Source organism: Eubalaena glacialis, chromosome 4 (assembly GCF_028564815.1).
Source record: "Eubalaena glacialis isolate mEubGla1 chromosome 4, mEubGla1.1.hap2.+ XY, whole genome shotgun sequence".
Classification (NCBI taxonomy): Eukaryota; Metazoa; Chordata; class Mammalia; order Artiodactyla; family Balaenidae; genus Eubalaena; species Eubalaena glacialis.
Genome location: NC_083719.1, coordinates 13,668,574 through 13,693,817, shown reverse-complemented (window position 1 = coordinate 13,693,817; position 25,244 = coordinate 13,668,574). Strand labels below are relative to the sequence as shown.

Here is a 25,244-nt window from a genome sequence, read left to right as displayed (position 1 = left end):
CTTGAAGATATTTTCACACAGAGCGAATATATTAAATGGTAACAGGCACTCACAACCATCATGCTTTCAAAGGAGACAGCCAACAGGGTAGAATTTGCGGCCACGCCCAGCTAAGGGATAGGTCAGTCACAGTCAATTGAAGTGTGTTTTTGTCATTCTGGTCATCACTTGTACCAGAATATGGTATCAGACATTTGAGCATAAGAGCCAGAGACGGTATGACACATCCAGGGAATGAGGGGGACTGTCTATTCGTGCTCTCCTTGGGGAAGAGGCGAGGTGTGTCAGAGAGGCAAATCCATGGAATCAGTGCTAAGGAGCCTGAGTCAAGAAAAAGAGACACCCCTGTGTTGGGGGCTGTAACTGGTGTATTAAACCAAGTACATGCAGATGTTGACCTGCTGAGTGAGGAGCCACAAGCCACCCACAGGGGGTCGGCAGGTAGCTCCCTCAGCATCTGAGCTCCCACTTTAGAGAAGTGAAAACCCTGGGGCCATTTTGACTGACGGTACAGTCTCAGTACACTCACACAAAAGAAGTCAAGTCACAAGATTTATTACTGATGGATCCCAGGAACAGGGCAATGAGCTGGCGGAAAGGCAGTCCTCTGTCCCAGGTCAGGAGGGAGCAGGAGATACAGAGCAGGATAACCAGCACCTACTACTTATAAGGTGGCTGGGACAGAGGTCCCTAACTTTTCACTAGCTCAAATCTAAGTGGTTATTTTTAAAAGTGTCCCGGGAAAAAGCAAAGTGGGAACTTGGGGTGGGGATCCTAAACTCAGGTCCTTATCTAAATGTCCAGCAGGGTTGTCATACTATAAAATACGCAGGCAGCAACTCGAAAAAGCCGTTTCCTCATCACAAGCCTATGTGCAAGGTAATGAAAACACAGAACGTCAGAATCTGGAGGGACAGGTAAACAAACAAACAAAAAAAAAAGAACAGAAGACAATGGAAGCCTGCAAGACGTCAGAGGTTAGGGGACAGACACAGGGGAAGCAGAGATGGAATGAGATGTGAGTGTAAAATAAGGTGCTTTAGGGAAACCCTGTGCTGCTACTGCCCCATCCTCCCTGAAGCTTCGTACAAGGTCCTCACTCGGTCAGAAGTAGAGGTCTTGAATTGGCAGGCTGCCAACATAGTCCACGTCTTAATTCTATAATGTAAAGAAGTAGATTCAATAACAGTAAGTCTCCTTCAGCTACTTCCTCCCCCAAGAGCATGATAAAACTGCAGCGGACTGACTTGTCTGTCAATGCCTTACAGCATTATGGTTAAAAGAGACCTCAGAGGCCATTTGGATTATCCTCTTGCCCTTAGGCAGATTTCTCTAAACCATCCAAGTTACTCTTCATGTTAATATGAAGCTATTATTACACAAGTCAAACCAGAGGAGTTAAGGTCCCAACAGATATATGGTCAAGGGTTTATGTCTTCTTGAGAGCGTCTTGCCAGGAAACCCCTGGGTCTTGTCTATCCAGTTTAATCACATTGACCATATGATAGCCTTTCCATGATGGACAGCATCACATTTTCTTACCTCTATCCTCCAATGGGTTTTCCAATGCTTGATACACAGTAGGTGTTTCAGACATATTTGTGACATGGATAAAAGACTCAGATCCAGATCCTTGGCACTCTCACAGCTGATGAAGTTTGTTAAGAACTATATTAAGACCATAATAGTATGAAAATCTTCACCATGCAGGTTCCACTGCTGGAAAATGGAATCCAGTGTGACTCATTAGGAGGGAATGTGGTTTGTGTTGCAAAAATATTGCATAGATATAAGTTGTGATGAATAAGCAGGTGGGAGAGAAAGGACCAAAGGCTTCTGATCAAAGCAAACACATTCTAAGCAATATGACCATCAGCAAATTGTGTCTATGAAAATGGATTCATAAATAAAAATATTACATGACTATCTCGATGCTGCTCTAGGGCATATTGGAGACTGGCTTTAGGGACTGAGCTAGGTTTCAGATGCCAAGTGGCCTAAAGCTTCAGGTTGGGAGGCAGGAAGCTGTAAGCAGCTGAACTGAGGCTTTTAAAATTTTTAATTTAAAATTTTTTCCAGTTTAACTGAGATATAACTGACATGTAACATTGTATAAGTTTAAGGTGTACAATGTAATGATTTGGTACATGTATATGTTGCGAACTGATCACCACAGTAAGTTTACTCAACATCCATCACCTCATGTAATTACAACTTTTTTCTTGTGATGAGAACATTTAAGATCTAGTCTCTTGGCAATTTTCAAATATACCATACAGTATTGATAACAATAGTCACTATGGTGTACATTATATCCCTAGAACTTAAACTGGAAGTTTGTATCTTTTGACCACCTTCACCCATTTGCCCTACCCCACTACCCCTTCCTTTGGCAATCACCAACCTGTTCTTTGTTTCTAGAAGTGCAGCTTTATTTTTAGACTCTACATATCAGTAAGATCATACAGTATTTGTCTTTCTCTGTCTGACATTTCACTTATCACAATGTCGTCAAGAATCATCCATGTTGTCACAAATGGGAGGATTCCCTTCTCTTTTATGGCTGACTTTTTATGGCTGGTATATATATTTCTTTATATGTGTGTGTGTGTGTGTGTGTGTGTGTGTGTGTGTGTTACATACATATATTTTTTTTCTTTATCCATTTATCTGTTGAAGGTTGTTTCCATGTCTTGACTATTGTGAATTGTGCTATAATGAACGTGCTGGGGAGGGGGGCGGGTACAGGTACGGCTATCTCTTTGAAATAATGATTTTATTTCCTTCCGATGCATACCCAGATGTAGAATTGCTGGATCGTACAGTAGTTCTATTTTTAATTTTTTGAGGAAACTCTATGCTGTTTTCCATAGTAGCTGTACAAATTTTCATTCCCACCAAAAGTATACAAGGGTTTTCTTTTCTCACTAAGACTTCTCTCTTGTCTTTTTGATGGTAGCCATTCTAACAGGTGTGAGGTAATGTCTTATTGCAGTTTGCATTTCCCTGATGATCAATGATGTTGAACACTTTTTCACGCAACTGTTGGCCATTTGTATGTCTTCTTTGGAAAAATGTCTATTCAGGTCCTTTACTCATTTTTAATTAGACTATTTGTGGGGTTTTGCTATTGAGTTGTATGTGTTCCTTATATACTTTGGATATAACCCTTATAAGGTATGTGGTTTGCAAATATTTTCTCCCATTCTGTAGGTTGCCATTTCATCTTGTTGATTGTTTCTTTTGCTGTGTAGAAGCTTTTTAATTTGCTGTAGTTCCACTTGTTTATTTTTGCTTTTGTTCCTTGTGCTTTAGGTGTCATATCCATAAAATCATTGCCAAGGCCAATGTCAAGGAGGTTTTTTTCCTGTGTTTTCTTCCAGGAGTTTTATGGTTCCAGGTTTTACATTTAAGTCTTTAATCCATTTTGAGTTAATTTGTGAGTGTGTGTGTGTGTTAAAATTTTTTTATTGAAATATAGTTGATTTACAGTGTTGCGTTAGTTTCAGGTGTACAGCAAAGTGATTCAGTTATATTTGTGAGGAGCTTCTTGATTTTATGGCTGGGGGAACTTTCTCCACAGTCAGGGCATTTCTGGTTGCTGCATAGTCCAGGGTGTAGGTGGCCATGTAGGACATTGGCCGGCACATATACAAACAGCTTTGTGCAAATTAGGAAAAGGTACTCACTCTTGGTGGACACAGTCCAATGCTAGGGTTTGTGGTCAGCAAGCAAGCCACAAACTGGTATTCAATCTCCACTCGTCTTTTTGGCCAGCCACACTTGCTCAGGGCCCAGCCTGCATGCCTGAGTGTGGTGGCTGTGATGGTGGGGTTGGTGCTTCCCGAGGTTCATCCTGAGAAGCCAAGGAGGTGGAGAGAGAAGAGGATGCTTTCTGGGCCTCTCATTTTGGTTGCTTCCCTGGATACAAGAGAGGAATTTGGGCTTATTTTATTAAATTAGAAGTATTTAAAATGGGTTCCTTAAATTCTTAAGACTCCACAGACGGGTTCTTTTAGGGCTTTTCTAAATCTTCCAAAATTTAGATAGGTTTTGTAAGCAAGTGAATATAGGAATTTTTCTAGAAAAATATTTCATATCTTTCACCCATCCCAAAGGTATCTGTAACCTCAAAACGTTAAAATTACTGATCTAAGTATCTATTGTAATTCAAGGATTAAACCAATAAACAAAAAAGAGATGAAAAAAGAATCTGACAAGAAATTGTTCTTTATTTCACTTTAATTGTCATAGTTCAATGAGCATAACATGAACATATTATACAAACTTGGTGAATAGCTACCCATTCAAGGAAACTTGCTCTTCTTACCTGCTTCACACAGCCTGCAGAATAACTCTTGGCCACTTTAATGAACAAGTTATTAGATCAATAGATCTGAAAATCTTCCAAACACAGAACAAAATCCTTCAAGTATGCAATCCTTTAGAAAAGTTGGCAAATGACCATGTGGGTAGGCAAAAGGAAGTCCAACTCAGTGGCTAAGGGCTCCTGTTTTAGGGGTCAGCTTCAATTCCTGCCCCTGCCATTAACTAACTGGGAGTTCGGGGGTGCTTAGGCAACTTATTTAATTTCTCAAATGCAAAATGGAGCTAAATAAAGGATCTACCCACATCACAGAATTGTTTTAAGGGGAAAATGCAATACATGGGAAATACTTTATATGATACTTAACATGTAATAAGAACTCTATAAATGTGAGCTGTTTAATATTTTTATTATTATCGGAAAAGTTGACCTATCAGAAGCAGATTGGGGGCTTTAAAGTTTTTGGTGGCATTTTCTTTTTTCTTTCTGTTGTTTTCCTCAGGGCTAGTCTCATTCAATGTAATTTCAGAAGCAAATCCCCAAATTCCTAACATAAGATATACATCCCCCTTATTATACTTTTGAGATCTGCTAAAATAAATTTAACTTTTAAATAATTTAACAGCTATTAACAATGGGTCAAAAGAATAAGGATGAGTTGGCAGAATATATCCATTGGGTGAAATGATGCACAAAGATTAAAATTTTATCTCCCTTGAATTTAAGTTTAGGGCCAATCTTGAACTCTTTGGGCTTTGGCGATCCTTTTGATTTTAGAAAGGAGCAGTCAGCACATCGAGGTCTAAATGTTCAGAGAACATGATGCCTGGCTCAGTCCTGAAACTTCCTTCAGCTTCCAGCTGACTCCTCTGTGTGGACAGAGTCCTTTCAATGTCCAGGATACACTTAAGCCTGTCTTCCCAGTCATCTCCCTGGTGATAGTCAAGGGATTGTGCCTAGGTCCTGCGTACATTTATTTGGAAAGGTTTTACGATATGATTCAGTTAAACACTGGGGGGTAGTTCAGAATTTACAATAATAATTACCCATCTGGGACCAGCAGGCAGTAAGATAGTCTTTCCTAATTCTGGCTACACATCATAACCAGTGGTTATATAACCATATTTACAAATAAACATTCATGGGCCTGAACCAACACAAGTCTGTGTAGTAAGTCTGGGGTAAGGCAAACTTTTGGAGAAAATCTCCAAATAGAACAGAAAAAAATACATATTGCTTTACTAGGGTAATTTAATAAGGTGAAATTTCCATACCTTTTGAAGAATAACAAAATCAACGTGTAGTCACATGTTTCAGTGGCAATATATGGCTGTTAGTAACAAGCAACATGAACTTGAGAATACAGGGACATGATCACCTACACTCTGCTAGGACTCAAGATTGGAATAAGGTGATGGAAGGGACTATCTATTCAACAGAAACAGAGATACACAAAGGGAGGAAGAAGAGTATCAGGGTCCCATGGGTCTCCCCAGTGCAATTTCTGTCTATTCTTTTCACTTATTTTAGGAAATCATTTCTTCCTACTCCAACTCTTGAGATCCAAATGGGAGGTACCTCATTTTGTCTCACTGCACAAAGACATTGGTGTAAGGGTGGACACCTACCTCCGGCTGTGGCGCCAGGCCATAGTGACTGGTCCAGAGCTTTATTGTCCAATATGGTAGCACTGGGCACCAAGGGCCGTCCAGGCCGTACAATTGGACAGTATTAAAGGTCAATGAGAGTCCTTTATAGGATTTGTTAAAATAGAGTTGGCAAATAGAAGTCCCTTTCCTCAAAGACGGAAAGATGGGAAGCTGTTGAAAGTTAGATCCTGAGACAGAGATTAGCTTGCTGTAGCTTTTTTAGGGAGTATTCTTGGGATCAATAGTGGAAAAAAAAAGAAAGGAAGCAGAATCGAGCAGCGGGAAATGTCGAGCTGAAATGTACCCTCAATGAAGGACTTGGCTGGCCACATGGAGAGCTCTGAAAGGAGGATTGATCTTCAAAGTTATCCTGAGGTAGGGTAAGAGATCAAGCCTTTATACTACTGCACAGACCAGTCATTGGATGTGGGTTGCCCTGAAAGGTGGGCATGAACTTGTGCTCGGTAACTCTTTAGTCAAGGTAATTCCTGAAGATGGCTGACAGTTAAGGGCAATTGGGGGGATAAGCATTTTAGTCCTGGAAGCAGTATGTCACAGAATTCAGTACAGAATCCCAGCACTGCTGAAAGAGGGAGAGGTAAAACCCAAAGAGAGATCTGATGGCATTTGAACTCATGATTCTATGCACCCTTGCACTTCCTGTGGTTTGTTTAGAAAAGCCAATTGGGTTCTTTTTTATATCTAACCTAGTTCAAATTCTACTAAAACAATCATGTCTAAGACAATTAAGAATACATGTAACCTGCTTGGAAATCTATAAAACCAAAAAATGGAAGCATGTCAGAAAATGCATGGGGGTGGCTAAAGGGAGAGAGTAATACAATTACTATTGTTTGAGCAAACCATAGGTAGCTTGACTAGATGGAGGGAATGGAAGATGTTTCATAGACACAGGTCACTCAGCTGGGGCCGGAGGAGGATTCTTTGTGGGAATTCAATCCCATACCATCTGCTGGCGTATCATTGGGCTGAAAGTAGAATGTCTGATACATTCTTGAGCAAGTTTCCTTACAAAAATCTTTGACTTTTCCAAAGAGATGAGAAGCAAATAGGGGAATTGCTCCTAAGGCCTCAACTTTGATGAACAAAGAGGATTTAATTGCAGAGGAAGAAGTCAGGGGAATCATTGAAGAACATGCCTATGCTGCTTTGGAAATTTTTTGAACGTTTGGGAAGAAAAGGCTGGCAAGTGTGGGATCTAGATTTAAGGAAATGGATAAATTCTTGTTATGAGAATTGGATGGGAAAGTGCTCAAGAGGGTTGAGCATCTCCTAAAACTCAAATTCTGAGTATACAGCCCCCAAACAGAAGGAAATGCAGAGCAAGCAAGGTTATAGTCCCACAAATTAATAACTGTGCCAATAAGACTAAAACACTTGCTATAGACTGTGTCTATAGAATGTGTCCCCCACCCAAATTCCTATGTTGAAATCTAATCCTCGATATGATGGTATTTGGAGGTGGAGCCTTTGGGAGATGATTAGGTCATGAAGGCAGAGCCCTCATGAATGGGATTAATGCCGTTATAAAAGAGGCTCCAGAGAGCTCCCTTGCCCCTTCTGCCATGTGAGGACACAGAAAAAGATGGCTTCTATGAACCTGGAAGTGGGTTCTCACCAGACATCAGATCTGCTGGTATCTTGATCTTGGACTTCCCAGCCTCCAGAACTGTGAGAAATAGATTTTTGTTGTTTATAAGCCACCCCGTCTATGATATTTTTGTTATAGCAACCTAAATGGACTAAGTAACAGTGGCTTTCTTAATCCTCTTTAGAAGAGAATAATCATAGAAGGGATGGATTTATAGTTTGAGCATTCTTGGTATAATGGTACTATATTGCTGGGTAGCATAATATAAGTCACAACTCTCAATGGCTATTTTCTTTCCAGTTTACTTGTATTTTAAACATGGAGACCCCTCACTGGTAGGTGGGATTGAAATATAAGATGTATGAGTAAATGAAAATGAAATTTTGGCTGTTCTGCTTTCTTGGCTTAGACGGTTGCCTTCCAGGGACCAGAAGTAATAATAGCTATGATTTATTGGATTCTTACAAAGTTCTAGGCATTGTGCTAAGTGCTTTATATGAATGATCTCATGTAATCTTTACAGAAGTTCTTTTGGAGTATGTATTCATTAATATCCTCATTATACGTACAATAGAGGTCAGATTTGAAAAGGTCAGATGACCTGTTCCAAGGGGCAAAAATTAAACTTAAGACGAAGCCAGTGTTCCAGACTGCTATACAGAAAGAGCTTACAAATGAAAATGCTAAATCATTTTCTGCGATCTTTGCTACCTTTGAGGTATTGTGAGGAAAAGAAATGGTGCTCCTTCGGGTGGGGGCAGAGCACAAGGGTGGCAGAAGGAGGGAGTCTAGCAAGGGTTGAAATATAACCAACTCCCTGCTAGTGGGCAGGCCACCATTCCTGCAGTGGGACTGTGACAGCCCAGAGGACAGGGTTCCTCTTTTCTACCTGGTCTACCACAGGGTGTCCATTTTCCAGTTCTTTTGTCTGCAAGTGGAAACATCCTAATTTACAGAGAAGTTGCCTTGTGCTCTAGAGGTCCAAGATTAAAAGTGAAATGAACCAATGAAGAATGTGAGAAGATTAACAACAGAGAAAATGTTAATGTAATTTGCAACAAGATGAGTAAGGTAGATTTTGACAACTAGCAGCCAGTGAGATTGACTTTCTTCCTGGACTTCCTGGAAAGATTCCTGGAAAGCCTTATTAAGGGGATAATTTATCTTCTACTGTCCTGCTTGTCTAAAGAATTTTTTGAGACGTCGAGAACAGGAATTACATTAGCATATATACCCACCCCTGCAGAGGGAGTTTTATGTGGGCTTAGCATGTATGTTTCAAATATGTACCTGTGTATCTTTGTATTTATTTATTGTAAGGTAATAGGTGCTCAATAAATATTTTTTGAAGAATGAGTAAATGTTTAACATGAGAATATAAGGTCAAAAATGAGTCAACATGTTGATATAGCTGCTTTCAAAATTAATTTGGCTGTAGGATCTATTAATTGACACAATGACAACAATGATCTCATTCATTTTTCTGGTCTCAGATTCAATGTCCCTTCTTCAGAGAAAACGTTCTTGACTTCAAAATCTAATCTAATCTTGTTATTCTTGTTTAAAGCGCCTAAAGTCTTTGTCTTCATTTCACTTATCACAAGTAGTAATTTATGTCTATTGGTGTTTATTCACCTAAAGCTGTCTCACTGCCGCAGAGGCTGTATCTTGTGGTTCACTGTTGTACCTCCTACACTCAGCATAGTGTAGTCCAGTACCCAGCAGCTGCCCAGTAAAATTTTGTTGAATTAAAAATATGAATGGTCATTTTCACAATGTTGATTCTTCCAATCCAAGAACATGGTATATCTCTCCATCTATTTGTATCACCTTTAGTCTCTTTCATCAGTGTCTTATAGTTTTCTGCATACAGGTCTTTTGTCTCATTAGGTAGGTTTATTCCTAGATATTTTATTCTTTTTGCTACAATGGTAAATGGGAGGGTTTTCTTAATTTCACTTTCAGATTTTTCATAATTAGTGTATAGGAATGCAAGAGATTTCTGTGCATTAACTTTGTATCCTGCTACTTAACCAAATTCATTGATTAGCTCTAGTAGTTTTCTGGTAGCATCTTTAGGATTGTCTATGTATAGTATCATGTCATCTGCAAACAGGGACAGCTTTACTTCTTCGTTTCCATTTTGGATTCCTTTTATTTCTTTTTCTTCTCTGATTGCTGTGGCTAACACTTCCAAAACTATGTTGAATAATAGTGGTGAGAGTGGGCAACCTTGTCTTGTTCCTGATCTTAGTGGAAATGGTTTCAGTTTTTCACCATTGAGGATGATGTTGGCTGTGGGTTTATCATATATGGCCTTTATTATGTTGAGGAAAGTTCCCTCTATGCCTACTTTCTGGAGGGTTTTTATCATAAATGGGTGTTGAATTTTGTCGAAAGCTTTCTCTGCATCTATTGAGATGATCATATCGTTTTTCTCCTTCAATTTGTTAATATGGTGTATCACATTGATTGATTTGCATATATTGAAGAATCCTTGCATTCCTGGGATAAACCCCACTTGATCATGGTGTATGATCCTTTTAATGTGCTGTTGGGTTCTGTCTGCTAGTATTTTGTTGAGGATTTTTGCATCTATGTTCATCATTGATATTGGTCTGTAGTTTTCTTTCTTTGTGACACTTTGTCTGGTTTTGGTATCAGGGTGATGGTGGCCTCATAGAATGAGTTTGGGAGAATCAACATTGTGAAATTGACTATACTACCCAAAGCAATCTACACATTCAATGCAATCCCTATCAAACTACCACTGGCATTTTTCACAGAACTAGAACAAAAATTTCACAATTTGTATGGAAACACAAAAGACCCCGAATAGCCAAAGCAATCTTGAGAAAGAAAAACGGAGCTGGGGGAATCAGGCTCCCTGACTTCAGACTATACTACGAAGCTACAGTAATCAAGACAGTATGGTACTGGCACAAAAACAGAAATATAGATCAATGGAACAGGATAGAAAGCCCAGAGATAAACACACGCACATATGGTCACCTTATCTTTGATAAAGGAGGCAAGAATATACAGTGGAGAAAAGACAGCCTCTTCAATAAGTGGTGCTGGGAAAACTGGACAGCTACATGTAAAAGAATGAAATTAGAACACTCCCTAACACCATACACAAAAATAAACTCAAAATGAATTAAAGTCCTAAATGTAAGGCCAGAAACTTTAAAACTCTTAGAGGAAAACATAGGAAGAACACTCCATGACATAAATCACAGCAAGATCCTTTTTGACCCACCTCCTAGAGAAATGGAAATAAAAACAAAAATAAACGAATGGGACCTAATGAAACTTAAAAGCTTTTGCACAGCAAAGGAAACCATAAACAAGACGAAAAGACAACCCTCAGAATGGGAGAAAATATTTGCAAATGAAGCAACTGACAAAGGGTTAATCTCCAAAATTTACAAGCAGCTCATGCAGCTCAATATCAAAAAAACAAACAACCCAATCCAAAAATGGGCAGAAGACCTAAATAGACATTTCTCCAAAGAAGATATACAGATTGCCAACAAACACATGAAAGAATGCTCAACATCATTAATCATCAGAGAAATGCAAATCAAAACTACAATGAGATATCATCTCACACAAGTCATCAAAAAATCTAGAAACAATAAATGCTGGAGAGGGTGTGGAGAAAAGGGAACCCTCTTGTGCTGTTGGTGGGAATGTAAATTGATACAGCCACTATGGAGAACAGTATGGAGGTTCCTTAAAAAACCAAAAATAGAACTACCATACGACCCAGCAATCCCACTACTGGGCATATACCCTGAGAAAACCATAATTCAAAAAGAGTCATGTACCAAAATGTTCATTGCAGCTCTATTTACAATAGCCAGGACATGGAAGCAACCTAAGTGTCCATCAACAGATGAATGGATAAAGAAGATGTGGCACATATATACAATGGAGTATTACTCAGCCATAAAAAGAAACGAAATTGAGTTATTTGTAGTGAGGTGGATGGACCTAGAGTCTGTCATACAGAGTGAAGTAATTCAGAAAGAGAAAAACAAATACAGTATGCTAACACATATATGTGGAATCTAAAAAAAAAAAAAAGGTCATGAAGAACCTAGGGGCAGGACAGGAATAAAGACGCAGACGTAGAGAATGGAGTTGGGGACATGGGGAGGGGGAAGGGTTAGCTGGGACAAAGTGAGAGAGTGGCATGGACACATATACACTGCCAAATGTAAAACAGATAGCTAGTGGGAAGCAGCCGCATAGCACAGGGAGATCAGCTCGGTGCTTTGTGACCACCTAGAGGGGTAGGATAGGGAGGGTAGGAGGGAGGGAGACGCAAGAGGGAAGAGATATGGGGACATATGTATATGTATAACAGATTCACTTTGTTATAAAGCAGAAACTAACACACCATTGTAAAGCAATTATACTCCAATAAAGATGTTTAAAAAAAAAAAATGAATGAAAGAAGAGGTAACATCTCTGTTTACTAGATCAGAAGCCCGCTGGGTTATTGCTGCTACTACGGATGTCAAACTTTAAATGCGTATGGACAAAGACAAGTTATGTTGAGAACACAGGAACCAACCTGTTATCAAAGTTGACCCTAAGCTACAGAGGAGATTTGGTTCTAAGTTATACAAAGAAATGTAGTCACTTAGCCCATTGCGAAAAGTCTCAAGGTAAGGAGTGGGGACATGGACTCTGACACTTGCCTGTTGTCTAAAGATATTGTAAGGCTTGTCTCCAGAGAAGCGAGTATTGTCACACACACACACACACATTTTTAAATTTGGCCTTGGGGGTAGTCTAGGATCAATGTTGCCAATGAAAATTACTAGAATGTAAACATTTGAGATCAATGTAAAAAAACAGTGCTTTTAATAGTTCAATCTGTCCCCAAATAGAATGAACAACTTTAGGAAGTCTTCAGATCTTCAGTTAGACAGACTCTTGGTGGATACATTGGAGTTAACATAATTAAGACACAGCATGGAGTTTGGACCTGCAGAAAATGGTCAGTACTGGAGACTCTGGCTCCTCATGGCTGCCTTGACCTTGTGAGGGCGGTCAGATGATCCTTGCCTTCTTCTAACCTCAAAGGTCTGCAGAAATGATTGTAAAGCCCATAGTTTCTTAGAACCTTGATCATCCATGCTGCTCTTGAAAGAGGCTGAGTAGAAAATCTGGCCTTCTGGGTTTGAAGTATGCAGGGTATGTCACTGAAACTGCAGTGCTTTATAAATTTGTAACAAATGGGTGATGATTTAATAACCTCCCTTTTCCAAATGGAACATGAGAAATCTAAGCAATTGGCCCAAACTGCCTAACTATTAACCTTGATTTATTGGTAACAAAAGCAATTACATATTCTTAGTAATATAAGCCCAATGTAGATATAATATTAATATTTTTTAAAACACATGTTTTCTGTACTGCAAAAAGAAGTGAACTAGCAAACCAAAATTTAGCAGCATTTTGACTAGCAAATAATATCATTACACACAACTCTGAGTATATAACTCAGACTTTTCATCTTTTGCAAACCCTATAATCCTAGATTTTTGAACTGCTGTAAACTGATCTCTTAGGAGTAGATGGAGTCCTGGTCAGCTGTCTTCATCTTTGTTCACTATATTTAGATCCTAGAATGAGTGTCCAATATTCTGGAAAGTTTTTGTTCCTGGAACTAAGAAGATAAAATGTTGCAATATTTTACTTTATTTACATACCACTTATGTTCATTTCCCCCATCATCCCACACTCCTCCAACCATCTCACCAAGTCCTACTTGGGAAGAGAACAACCCAGCACCTTTCACAGTTGATGTTGCTTGTAGATGTTGCATTATTATTTTCTCTACCTTATATTCTTACAATTACTGAGAATATCATTTTAATATTCACTATTCATCAGATCCATTTGACTAAAAGCAATGATCAGACATTAGATAGTCTGGGGAACATTTGTTTTACAAGTGCACATAGTATTGATATATAAAAGTGCCCTAAATTCAGCAGGGATGCTCTTTTCTCAATTACAATTAATACTGCATGAGCTCTGTTGCCAATTTTTCTCAACTCATTTTTTCCCTTCAAATTTCTGTTTAATCTTGTTTCTTTCCCACAAATTATGAGGCAAACTGGCTGCACCATGGCAATCTTCAGTACCAATAAATCGTATCCCATAAAACTGTACAATTTCTTACTGATGGCACTTGAAGAAGAAAGTTATTAAATCATTACTCATTTAATATAAATTTTTAGGATGCGCTAATACTTCTCGCTATATTCTTTGCCTAGTACAGTCATAGTGTAGAAATCTAGATATTGTGTAGAAAACCTGGGCAAGAGCTTAGTGACTTCCAGGGTTTAATACTTAGTCTGTTGTTGCTAATGACCAAATAGATAGACAGGTAACTTTCAAGGATGCCTGTTTTTCCTTGAACTGCAACATCCAGGGCCAGATGCCAAAATGGAAAAATGTTCTGGAGTCAGGGAATGCAGGAAAAACACCCTTGCTTGGACATCTCATTGAATGGGACTCTCTCATTTATCTCTGCATTCCCATGCTGTACACTGTAGGTGCTCATTGGTCGCTTCTCTGTGGACAAAAGGAAAATCTCTCAGAAGCTGACCTTTAGTATTTAGTTCTTCAAAACCCCACTTAGTAAACTGAACGGTGACCTGCTGAACAGCACGTGTTGAGTGGAGAATCCAAGACAACTGAAATCTTTCTCAGCATTGTATTCATACCATGAGGACTTTTACAACCATAATGTCAACTACAGTGGTTTGAACACAAGGGGATAAAGTTTTATTTACTTAATCAGCCACAAGGGTAGGTTGAACCCAAAGTACTGGTCCCATTTAGGGAGCAGTCCCTAAAACTCTACTGTTACAGATTCCTTTCTTTGCCTTGAGTACTGTCCTCTCCCTCTAGTTCCCTTTCTCAAATAGCCCAGATGCAGATTAATGTATTAAGCCATTAACACCTTAGGGTGAAAGGGTTTGACAAATCCATGGGCAATAACAAAAGGTGGGGAAATGAGAAGCTTAAAGCAGTGGTAGGGAATATGAAAAGATTTAAATCAAAAATTAATATTTTGCCTGGGGAACCCATCTGTAAGCATAAATTTCACAAATTCTCTTGTTCTCAGGCAGAATTTCTCCACCTTGTCATTAGGGTGGGAAAAGTTTTGTTATGGGGGGGTGCGTATCCTGTGCATTGCGGAATGTTTAGCAGTATCCCTGCCCTCTAACCGCTAGATGCCAGTTGCAACCCCAGTTATGACAATAAAAAATGTCTCCGGTCATTGCCAAAAAAGTCCCCTGGGGGGCAAAATCACCCCCACTTGAAAATCACTGGTCTAGTGTAAATAAATTATAATCTTGGCGATGTTAAGGGTACAGTCAACACAACTGATTTCTCCCGTAGATGGAGCTCTTGCTCAGCCAAGTGTCTCATTAAAAGGGCAACAGGGAGGGAATCAAGCCAGAAGGAAACACAGACCACAGGGTGCTTAATCAACTGCAAATTGTCCTTGCTTTTGCCCCTCTTCTGAATCAGCAAGAAATGGACCGCGTTGGAAAGTTCTGGTTCCTAATGGCTGACTTGACCCTCTAGGGCTGGCCAGAAAGGCTGATTTTTTTTTTTTTTTTATGCCAAAATTCACGTTTTATTTTTATTCTTACATTGGTGGGAGCTGATGTCAGGAACTGAAAGGCAAGCAATAACTTTTGTTTCTACCTCTTAGCTGAACAATAATACACACAATGTGGCATTTTCATTAGGCTTCTTTACATTGCTTCTTTACATTTCACACTAGAATACAACATTACCCTTTTCTTGAATAAAATGACCCCGTTACTAAGGAAACCATCTTTGGAGGGAGTGTTTAATAAGCATATTTTATTTAAATAAATCCTCCAGTAGGAAATGGAGAATTCATTGCCTTTACTTAGACTGGGTAAGTAGTTATATGTCAAATTTATCTGTGCAGCTCACCAACATTTCCTTATTGGAAACATCCATATTTCCACATCACAGTTCCCAAAAAGACTTTAACGTCTCAGAATTCTGCATCTCTTTTGGCTTGCTTCTCTCTTGATTCCACCCAGGCTTTATTAATGGTTCGCTTCATATCATCATCTCCATCTTCATAAATTTTCTTTAGAACATTCATTAATCCCTCACTAGGATCTGTTTCAGTGTCGTAGGAGGGCTTTTCTTTCTCTTTGCATTCTTTTTCAACCTGAGTCAGGTAGACCCACCGTGTGCTTTCCGCTTTCTTCCTGCATAAGATAAGAACTGTATCTGTCTTGATCTTTTTTGAACTGCCTTCCACAGAGATGGGTTTCAAGAGATTGTTCACGATCATGGAGTAACTCTTCCCATTTAGATTCTTTACCGAAAGATCAAACGACCTCTCTGTGAAATGTACCTGCACATTCTCAGCGGGGACCTGATGAACTCCAGTTAAGGTAATGTAGATTTTCACAAACTTATCTGACTGATCCCATCCATAATTGCTGATTTTCACTGTATATCTGTCATAATAGGAGCAACCACAGCGGCAGGCTTTTCACTTTCCAGAAGTTCTGCTTTCCTCTGTGATTTCTGCTGCATCTTGTTCTTGATTTCTGTCTCAATCTTGGATTTTTCAGCTGTCAGGGCATCACGTACTCTTTTTCTAGTGGCTTTTTCCAGCAGCACCTTCACCTCTTCTAGATCTTTCTGTAGCTCCTCCACAGCTGAAGCCATGGTCGGGCTGCGTCAGGCAAGGCCCGAGCTGCAGCGGCGCAGGTGCGAGAACAGGAAACGCCGCACGGACCACGCTCACCCCGAGCGCAGACCACACCGGCACCAGAGTGGCCGCGGTCTTCGGGCACCAGAAAGGCTGATTTTGAAGATGGAAGTTGCTAGCTGTCCAGGTCTCATGCAGAGAGTCTCCTAGACCAGGCTGGGAGAACACCAAGGTCTGCAGAGCATCACCCAAAGCAGCAGGCCACTCATATGCTTTTGATATTGCAAAATTGTTCCTAGTTACTCCGTACATTTTGCCTTTAAATTGCTTTCATTGTTTTATGTGGTCTGTGGTACACACCTCATTTCTTTCAGCTGCAGTCATAATATTTCCAGCAGCTAGCTCATTCAACAGAAGTTCCTTGTATTTTTATCCAAGGAGTCAACATTATGTTAGGGAGTGGAGGTGGAGGGTTGGAATACATTGCCCTGAGGTGAGAGGCAACTAACCTCATAAAATGTGTTGTTACCCAAAGAGAGAATATTCTTTAATCACCAAAGTGATGCTAAGAAAGTCGCAAAACTCCCTTTGACATTTTGCCGAGATTACATGGGAACTGGTTATGCATTAGACAAATTGCAGTTCTCATGTACCAGCTCAGGGCAAGGTCAGGCTACCAAAAAGCAACAGTGATGCTTCTTCCGAGCGGATGTTATGTTGCAACCTTAATGCTTTTCTCTTCCACTTGTGAGGTGAGTGGGTTGACAGGTACAGGATAGAGTTAACACTCAGAGCTGACATTCTCTTACTTTGTCACTAGCAGCAAAGTGTCCAATGTCAGGACCAATATTCATCATAGCCGGGAGCTGTTGATTGGACTTGTTTATTACCGGTAAACTCTCCAGAACAAATTCCATAAGGACTCCTGTTGCTAGATGAACACCCGAGAGGCAGAGATTCAGGCTCATAGGGAACTTTCTTTAGATTCATTCATTCAACAAGTACTTCTGGAGGATCGACTATGTGTAGATATAAACTTGGTTCCACTGAAGGCAATGACGTCACTCCCAGACACCAGCACTCAGCGTAGACCCACCAGGAAGCACAGAAGCCCGTCTAGGACACCCTCTTTGCCAAGTCAGCTTGTCAGCACTCCACAGTCTCCTTTTCAGAGCCTCTCTAGGGAGCTTTTTCCTTTGTCTGCAAGAGTAGCAACTCCGTGTGATGGGGTGCTCCACCTTTAATGGGGTGTGAGGAGTTCCCGCAAGCAAGTCACACATGGTCTGCTCCCATTCATTCTCTCCTCCGTCGCCAGCAGTGACAGAAGTGGAAGCTTTGCAAACCAAGGAACCTGATTTAGGCTGAGCGAGCTACTTGGATTTGTAGTCTTACAAATCTCCTTGCATGTTTCTTCTCTGTGTACTGGCCTAGAACCACTGTTTTGATGCAGAGATTCTTAACCCTGGCTACACCTTGTGATCACGGGGGAGAAGCTTAAAAAATACTGCTGCCTGGGCCCCTTCCCTTTGATTCTTTCATTAGTCGGGGGCGGGGGGCGGTGCGTTTCTCCATGGAAAAGCAATAAAATTTACATCAGTGTTTCTCAGTTCTGGCTGTACATTAAAATCAGCTGGAGGGGGAACTCTTCAAGTTTCTTGATATCTGAACCCCATCCCAGACCAATTAAAAATGATTCTCTAGGCTAGAGCCCCAGCATCTGTAGTTTTTAGTTCCCCAGTGTATTCTAGTACATAGGTCAATATGGGGCCACTGCTGCAAATTCTATTACTTTCATGCGGATTTAGTCTATACCAGCAATCCAAAAGGCAGAAAAGGTCACTAAAAGAAGGGTCAGATTGAGATGGTTCTCTGTGCATAAGGAATCAAAAGCCAAACATTTCTTCTGGAATCCATGAGACTCTGTGTGTGTGTGTGTGCGTGTGTGTGTGTATTTGTGCATGTATGAACATAGGCAGGACAGGTTTTGTAGAGCTGCATGAACAGGAGTAGAATGTTCATGATTAAGAAAAAATAAATTCTGCACCACAAACATCTATTAACACCTCCTACATGCCATGGGCTGTCAGGGAAAGGTGAGTAAGAATCAATTCTTTCTCATGATTCAGAAGCTTACCATCTCAGAAGGAAATATTGCTTTGATAGGCTTCATATAGTCAGAGGGAAGCAAGAGAAAGAAAGGACCTAATTTGAGCTCACTTCCCCAAATCTGTCAAGTGTGTGACCTTGGAGCAAGTTCAATACCTTTCTAAGCTTCTACTGCTCACCTGTTGAAGGTCCCTGCATCCTGCATCCTCCTCTTCTCTCCAGTTTCTTCTCTCCTAGAGAAGTTTCCTACTGTCTCTACTCCACACAATCTGCATTCATCCGTGTCCTGGGGATCTGACCTATTCCTGAGCCCACCTCTCTCCTCCTCCAAATGACTCACTCTGTCTTCTATGCCCTGTTGCCTAAGGACCCTGTTCTCTGAGGTCTCCAGTGACAGCTGATGAGCCATGAAATTCTCTACAGGTGAGGTAATAATGGCATATTTTGTTTCCCTCCCAAGGAGGAGCTATTGGGAGCAAAATATCCAGAAGTATATTTCCTGGGGGGAGATTGGTGAAAGATTTGGGGAAAACTGTCTTCTCAGTGAAACTCCTCAACTGACCCCCAAGAGTGAGCTACTTGTTCTGCCTGGGATGTGCCTTTGTGAGAAGTCATTCCACCCAAGTTCCCTCACTCCAGGAGGCTGGATCCTGCCGCCAGGAATCAATGAGTCCTTTTTACTCTACCGGGATTTGTTAATGTAAGAAATGTAATAAGGTTAAAACCCCAGAGTTTTATTCCTTTGAGAATAGTAAATAATTTCCAAAGAAGTCTTTTTTGGACTGAACTGGATCCAGGGTGCTCTGTGAGGGAACCACAATTTTAGAAAGAGTGAGTAATATCCTGACTTTCTACTCAGGTGATGGAGAAATGCTACTTAGGTCAATTTGCACGTCAGACCAAGGATCATGTACCACCTTGTTGATCAAATCTCCAGCAAGAAATAATGACTCCTTTCTCTGATATATGTATCTAAATTTATTTCTGAAATTATAGAAATTTTTTTCCACTTTTAGTGACCCATCACTTTTTCCTCACATGATAGTTATTTGGGTACATATGCTATTTTTTCCAACTAGGCTGTAAACTCCTTTAAGGGAAGATCTCACTGTCCAAACAGTGCTAAGCTCAATGTTGGGACTGTATATTGACAGATCCATATGGAGGCATATAAGTGTTTATGTTTATATGTTAAAATAATGTAGAAAGATAGAAATAAATCCCATCATGTATATAATGAAAGAAAATTCATACAAAAATTAGTTGAATTTGCTTCACTCAAATGTCATAAATTTTTAAAATTTAATTTAATTTTTTAAAATTGAAAGTATAGTTGATTTACAATGTTGTGTTAGTTTCAGGTATACAGCAAAGTGATTTAGTTTTGTGTATATATATATTATATATGTATATGTTCTTTTTCAGATTCTTTTCCCTTAGAGGGTATTACAAAATACTGAGTACAGTTCCCTGTGCTATACAGTAGGTCCCTGTTGGTTATTTATTATATATATATATAGTAGTGTGTATATGTTAATCCCAAAGTCCAAGTGTCATAAAATTTTAAATGACTGGCTCTTTGGGCATCTACAGCAAGACCTTCTACAATATAAAGGAAGCTTCCGTGTTCATTGGGGCAAAAAATCAAGGTTGGCCAGGATGAGTTCTTGTCTGGAGGCTCCAGTTCTTGTCTGGAGGTCACTTTCAGTCTTATTCCTATTGATGGCCGAATTCAGTTCCTGTGGTTGCAGGATTGAGGTCCCTGTTTCCTTGCTGGCTATTGGCTGGAGACCACTCTGAGCTCCTAGAGGCTGCCACATTCCTTGCCATGTGGTCCCTTCCATTCCCGAGTCAACAATAGTATATCAAATCCTTCTCATGCTTCAAATCACTGACTTCTTTGGCGTCTAGACCCAGATTTTAAGGGCTCATGTGATTAGGTCGGGTGCACCTGGATAATTCCTATTCATAAATTCAATTGTGCCATGTAAGATGACCTAACCATGGGAAAGAGATCCATCACATTCTCAAATCCTCATGATTATACAGGGTGTATATGCCAGGAGTTGCGCATCTTGGGAGCCACCTTAGATTTCTGCCTACCACAATACTCCTTCAAGAAGCTTGGCTAAGAACAGAAGAATACTGAGAGGAAGTGGGATTAAATGATTCTTTTTAAAACCATGATCAAGAGCAAGCCTGGAACATATTTACATGCTGAGAAGAAAGGATACAAAAAAGGGATTAAAACTCCAAGAGGGTGAAAATAATTGTAAAGGGAATTGAGGATATGGCTCCTGAATATAAGATTTAACTTAAAGGAAGAACAAGCTCTTCTTGGAAAAGAGACCATGAGGGTGGATGCAGATGTGGGACATTGCATCCACCCTCATGGTCTCTTGAGGATGGATGTGAGACCATGAGGGTGGATGCACATGTGGACATTGTAAGTGCAGGGGCAGGAATTTCATGGAATATCTTCAGATCTCCTCAAGACATTCCCTAAGAAGTAGGAGGCCAAGGTAGGCAGAGCTAGGGACAGGGTAGATAGCACTGGAGGATGCTGAGAGAGTATTAGAAATGGAACTTGAGATGGCTCACCCAGGGCATCCACAAGTGCTTGAAGAATTAATAAATCCATCCAATAAGCAAAGAGGATGCCTGAGCTGCCTCATACCTGCTCGTGAGTGTGCACCATGGGCATCTCTCCCCAACTCTGACATAATGTTAGTAGCTTGAAATTGGCCATAGTGGGGATATTTATACCTTGGAAATTTGCTAATTAGAGTTTTTAAACAGAGAGCTAGTTGTTAAATATTTACCAGCCCACAGTCCTGCAGGGATCGCCCTTTGGGTTCCAAAGGCATCAGCCTACATCAATTTGCTTCCGTTCATAAACTGCTAGTTCCACAAAGAGGTCATAGGAGCATCTGGATAAATGGCAAAGTGAGCATAGTTTACAAAAAGGTGCCTGAGGTTGCTAAAATATTTAGCTCTCGTACTAATTTTATGTACATCAATAATAAGGGGTAATACTGCTAAGGGAGGCTTAAGTAGCAGCTTATAAATCTCTTCTCTCCACAGAACAGTTTTTAGTCTCCAAATATGAGGATCAATTGGGATTCATGATACTAGGAGTGTTTTAGACATTGAAGTGAATATGGGTAGATAATAGAAAAATTTCCTTCCTTCCTTCTTTCTTTCTTCCCACCCTCCCTTCCTTCCTTATTTTCTTCCTTTTTTAAAAAACAATATTTGAGTTTTTAAGAGAAACATGCTATTGTAACTTGCCTAAGAAAATTGAGAAAAGGCAAAAGAAAACAATTGAACTGAAATGGAGACGGATGAACAGAAAAGAGAAAAAAAAAAGATAAGCAAAAAAGGTATAAAGGAACTATCAGAGATATTAATATAATATCCAAAGAAGAAACATTTTCAATGAGAAAGTTAATTAAACTCTATATTTCTTTTAATAATTTCTAAATTGTCAACAGTCTTACTAAAATCAGTAAGGTGAATATACACTTTGCTTCTTTAGTTGAAAGTTATACTCTCAGTACCCCCAAATATTCACAAGGCAATCTGCAGTTTGAACTATTTCTATTTCAGGAAAAGATCTCTTGATGAGTAACAGGACACTCTTGCCATCCCACCATGTCTTCTGTAATTCATGTTATTATCTACTTTAAACAGCCCTCAAAGGGGAGAATATTGAGTCCAGGGGAAGCCAAAGCAGGCAAAGCATTGCATAATTTTGACTTCTGTACATTACTTTAGCCCAATGTTATTTGTGATGAAAGAAGGCACTAGAAAGTAGGTAATAAGAAAAATTTGGAATTATGATTAACACTTAAACTATTCAAAAGATTCAGGGTCTTTATTCTCCTCTTACCTGAGATCATTTAGTGGTTCTTAAAGTCTTGTTGGAGAGGTCAACATGAGAAAAATTATTGTAACACTATAAGGATGGATTTTATGTTTTTATAAGTGTACTTCTTAGGACCAGCCCAAATGTCACTCTTAGTCCAAGCCGCCCAGGAGAGCAAGAGGCTAAAGGAAAAGCCTAAATGGCAGCGGGGAAGCTAACTCTTGATTTTCCCCTGTGCCAAAGTAATTGGCCTTGGCCTTTCTTGCTCAAGGGACTTTAGGACAGTAACTCAGAAGCAACATGAAGAATAAATTTGGATTCTGGACAGTTCCTTAACACTATCTTGTTGATGAACTATCTTCCTTTAGCTGCTTCATCAAATGCTTCACCAGTGTTCTCAAAGGTCGCCATGATTTATCACAGCTCAACAAACGTATCCACATGAGATGTTCCAGTGGTTGTATAAATTAAAGTTCATTCAGGATTCTAGATAAATTAAAATAGACTAAGACTGCCTTTTCTGTAAGGCTGTGGCTCTAACAATGAGCTCTCCATGAGCAACTTACTATGCCAGCCTTATGACATTTTGAAGAAATTCCTGTATCCCCAAGAAGGTATTCTACAATTCACTGATTCCTCAATTTGCTTTTCAAAAAAATCTAAGTGACTCTCTGAGCCAGAAGATTATTTAACTTCTGACATTTTAAGGTATGAAACAAGTGGAATTTTAAAATTAAGTTTGAATAAACATTGATTAATATATGATACCAAAAGTTCCAAATCAAAACGATTTTAAGACAATTGTGTGTATAAATAGAAATATGTAACATAAATGTGAAAGCAATGTGCTTTACCTAAAGAAATGTTAAAAAACCAAAACAAAGTAAAACACAACAGTTTTAAAGTCATTCACCAACTATAAAGAAGATAATAAAAATGATTCACAATTCTGCTACCCAGAGATTATTATCACTAAAGTCTTTCTTACGGTATGTTGTATTAGTCAGTTGTTACAGTAGTAATACTGCTTAATGAAGAACTACAAAATCTCAGTGGATTACAGCAACAAACATTTATTTTTTCTTCATTGTGAATGTATAGATTAATAATTTGACTGGAATTTATCTTTCTGGGCTGAGTCAGTTTCACTTGACCTGTCTCTAGGCAAGTAGGTAAGTTCAGGTCTCATTCTGGGCTCAATGAATACCCAATGCCTCTTCCTCTCTTGGTAATGGCAGAAGGAGAGAAGGTAAGCTAAACCAGGCAAGCTTAGTTAAAACTGTCTGCTCACATCACATCTGGTAGGAGTTCATTAAACTAAAGCTACTTACGTGACCAATCAGAGTCAGTGGGGGCAGGGAACACACTCCCAAGAAGGGGGAACTAGAGCAAGGCAAGGGAGGAAGAAAAAACTGTAAGCAAATCATACACACACACACACACACACACACACACACACAGTTATATATGTATATGCACATATAATGTGTTTATATGTACAGCATATGTTTATGTATGTAAACATGTATATATGTATATTTATGTGTGTATATAAGTATGTATGCACATTTTCAACACATGCTCACAAAGAGTATCTACTTCATAGGGTGATATGGAGATTTAAATAAATTAATACATGTAAAATTCAAAAAATTATCTCACACCCACTAAATATCCAATAAATGTTCAACATTGTTATGGAATGTTTATGTTCCTTCAAAATTTATATGTTGAAGCCCTAACCCCCAGTGTGATGATATTTGGAGGTGGGATCTTGGGGGGTGGATAACTAGGTTTACATGAGGTCATGAATGATGGGACTAGTGTTCTTATAAGAAGAGGAAGAGAGACCAGAGCTCTCTCTCTCTCTCACCTTTTCTCTCCATCATGTGAGGACATAGCAAGAAGTGGCCAGCTGCAACACTAGAAGAGGGGTCTCACCAGGAACCAAATCAGCCAGCACCTTTATCTTGGACTTCTGATCTCCAGAACTGTGAGAAATAAATGTCTATTGTTTAAGCCACACGGTTTATTGTATTTTCTTATAGCAGCTTGAGCTGACTAAGACAAACATTATCATATGTTTAAGAAAAGAGAATCCTAATCAATCCAGTTATTTGAACAATATTGTATTATGAGTATTTCCCAAATCATTAAAAAGTCACTATTTAATGTCATGTATCAGTGTACAGATATGTCAATTTATTTAAGCATTTCCTGTGTTTGCACATTTACATTGTTAACTTTTTTTTTACTAATATAAACAATGCTATGATGAACATCCTCATACTCTCCCACACAAGTCTTTGAACATCATATCCTAAGAGAAGTTCCTAATTCAAAGGTTTGAGAAAACTTACCTTGTATCCCAGCAACAACGTAAAATTTGTTTCTGAGATATTTCATTTTATTTTTTTCTGTACCATTCTAATTAATAATCTCTTCTTCTAGTTTCTTATTTTAAGAGTTACATGTGTAATTCTTAAGAAGGTTCCAGGCTGTGCAGGACATGAAGAACCGGGTGTCCTATTTATTGAGGATCTGCCACTGCTAGAGACTTTCCTCATTTGATTCTCAAACATCTGTGGACACCAAGGTTCAGACAGGTTGCAGAGATTGCCTGTATTCAGTAAAAATGGAGCTGGATTAAGACTCTGGCAGTCTGGCTCCAGGTTCTATGCCTTTCCCACACCACGCAGCTTCCTTAGACATTATCTCTCAACCCTCCACCTTATAAAGTGAGGATATCAGCAGAACTATTTATTTCTCCTTCTCTCTTCCCTCTTCTACCTTCCCATTTCTCTCAGCTGTACTTTACCAAGGTCACGATCGATAAGATATACATTCTGTTTTGTAAACATTAGTAAGCATTCCATGATTAATTCACAGGTTGTGTCTAAAAATTGAAAATCAATACTTACATTATTTGATGACATTAA

The 25,244-nt window shown here is 39.4% G+C and overlaps 1 pseudogene; it reads right to left on the bottom strand.

Moving 5' to 3' along the window:
- Positions 1-15,632: 15,632 nt before the first annotated feature.
- Positions 15,633-16,367, bottom strand: LOC133089593 (calcyclin-binding protein-like; annotated as a pseudogene).
- Positions 16,368-25,244: the final 8,877 nt, after the last annotated feature.